At 53.6% G+C, this 2642-nt stretch overlaps 1 non-coding gene across 1 annotated transcript; it reads left to right on the top strand.

The window, feature by feature from the left end:
- Positions 1 to 1691: 1691 nt before the first annotated feature.
- trnak-uuu (transfer RNA lysine (anticodon UUU)) lies at positions 1692 to 1764 on the top strand. Its single transcript has one exon. It is a non-coding gene; the product is annotated as a tRNA-Lys (tRNA).
- Positions 1765 to 2642: the final 878 nt, after the last annotated feature.

The following is a 2642-nucleotide window of genomic DNA, read 5'->3' as shown; positions in this document are numbered from 1 at the left end:
GCTCAGTGCGCCAGCATTCGCTATCTGGGTCCCTGGTTTAGGCTCCAGGGAATACTCGTAGGCAGCGAGCAACAAAGCCCAGCGCTGGATCCATGCGGAAGCAATGGGGGGTATTGGATTATCCTCTCAGAAAAGTCCCAGCAGAGGCTTATGATCAGTCACGATAGTGAAGTGGCGGCCATACACATACTGGTGGAAGCGTTTCACCGCAAAGACCACCGCCAGGCCCTCCTTCTCAATCTGCGCGTACTTCTTTTCTGCTGCAGTCAATGTGCGGGAGGCGAAAACTATCGCCGCTCGGCCCAGTTCTCCATCTTGTGGGACAGGATGGCCCCAACACCATATACAGGGATGCATCACACGTCATGAGCAAAGGCTTTCCAGGATCATAGTGGGTTAGTAATCCAGACGATGACAATTGTTGCTTTACCCGCCGGAAAGCGGTTTCTTGCGGCTGACCCCAAACCCAGGTGTGATTCTTCTTTAGCAGAAGGTGCAATGGGGCCAGCATTGTTGCTGGATTGGGGAGGAACTTCCCGTAATAGTTTACGAGGCCGAGAAAAGAACGAAGATGCGAAGTGTCAGTCAGGGCGGGGGCCTGTTGAATTGCGCGCACCTTCTCTCCGACGGGATGCAAACCTTCGTGGTCCACCCGATAACCCAGGTAGACTACGTCCTTCACCTGAAAGACGCACTTTGTATGACGTAAACGGACTCCAGCCTCTGAAGAGCGTCTAAGGACAGCCTCCAAATTTTCCAAATGTTCCTGCTCCGACATCCCTGAAATCAAAACGTCGTCTAAGTAGACAGCAACACATGGTAAACCTCTCAAGATGCCCCCCATGACGCATTGAAAGATAGCACAGGCGGAGGATAACCCAAAGGGAAACCGTGTATATTCATACAGGCCCCTATGTGTATTAATAGTTACATATGGCTGGGAGGCAGGGTCTAGCTCCAACTGTAGACAGGCGTGACTCATATCTAATTTCATGAATGAGAATCCGCCTGCAAGCTTTGCGTAGAAATCTTCTAAGCGAGGCATTGGATATCAGTTGAGCCGGGAAGCGGTATTCACTGTAAGTTTATCGTCGCCGCACAAGCGAACTGTGGCATCTGGCTTCATTACAGGTACAATTGGCGCTGCCCAGTCAGTGAAACGGACGGGCCTGCTAACTCCAAACGAGTGAGCTCCCTTTCTACCTTCTCGAGCAAGGCATAAGGCACCGGGTCCGCCCAGAAATAGCGCGGCATGTCTCCTGGTTCAACTTGGATACCTGCTACGGACCCTTTTATTTTCCCCAAACCAGGCTGGAATACATCTGGGTACCGACCTAGTACCTTAGTCAACCCTCCAGAACCTGTTTGGAGGATGTGCTGCCACTGCAGCCGCAAATGCAACCAGTCCCGACCCAACAGGCTGGGCCCGTGGCCGCGCACCACGATAAGTGGGAAACGCCCCTCCTGGCGTCCATAAACAACAGGGGTCATCGTAGTTCCTGCAATGTCCAATGGTTCCCCCGTGTAGATGGCCAATCTGGCCTGTGTGTCGGTTAATGTAAGGGTCTGTATACCCTGCTTGATGCAGTCGAATGTCCTCTGGGCAATCACGGAGACCGCTGCGCCAGTGTCCAACTCCATCTCATGCGGGTGACCATTGACCCGTACTGTCACCTAAATTACCCTGAGTTACCCTGATAGCTCAGTCGGTTGAGCATCAGACTTTTAATCTGAAGGTTCAGGGTTCATGTCCCTGTCAGGGCATTGATTGTGTAGAAGATTGTAGTTTAGTCGGGCAGTATGGTCGGCACGGGCTTGGAGGGCCGAAGGGCCTGTTCCTGTGCTGTACATTTCTTTGTTCTTTGTTCTTTGTAAATGGGGGCCACACGGGGAGGTGCCACACAATGCAGCTGCAGGCAGTCGTCCTCCATCTCCACGTCCTCGGGAGTAGTCGCCGCAGGTCATCCAAATGGAAAGTACAGTCCCTGGGCTGGCCACAGTTTCTGTCGGAACAACGGCGCCCCCAGGACCGGCATCCGCGACAGGGTCGGCGTCCACAGGTCCGACACTGACATGGCTCCTCATCCATCGGTTCTGGAGAAGGCTCCCTTCGGGGAGGAACGTCCGGCGGCCACTGGTGTCAATTCGGATGCTGCCCCGTCCAAGGTACCGCAGGGGTGCAGGGAGACGTTTTGGACGAAAGGGGGTGCACCCCAAGGCGTGTACCTCCATTCCCTGTTGCTCCTGCACTCCCCGTTCTGCGCTCTCTTGGGTCAATACTATTTGAATGGCCTGTTGAAAAGTCAACGTTGGCTCAGCTAACAACTTTCTCTGGGTGGCCGCATTGTTAATACCTCAAACCAAACGGTCGCGTAACGTTTCTGACAAGGTCTCACCATAGTCACAGTACTCCGCAATCCTGCGTAGCCTGGATAGAAACTCTGCAAGAGATTCTCCTGGGGTCCTCTCAGCGGTATTAAGCCGGTAACACTGGACTATAGTGGACGGGGTTGGGTTAAAATGTTGCCCCACTAAGGTCACAAGTTCATCAAACGGCGTGGTGTCAGGCGCAGCTGGGTACGCAAGGCTCCTAATCACCCCAAACGTATGCGGACCGCAGGCAGTGAGCAAAATGACCACCT

This window comes from Scyliorhinus torazame, chromosome 5, assembly GCF_047496885.1.
Source record: "Scyliorhinus torazame isolate Kashiwa2021f chromosome 5, sScyTor2.1, whole genome shotgun sequence".
NCBI classification, from domain to species: domain Eukaryota; kingdom Metazoa; phylum Chordata; class Chondrichthyes; order Carcharhiniformes; family Scyliorhinidae; genus Scyliorhinus; species Scyliorhinus torazame.
The sequence above is the reverse complement of the archived record's forward strand: the minus strand, read 5'-3'. Positions and strand labels throughout refer to the sequence as shown.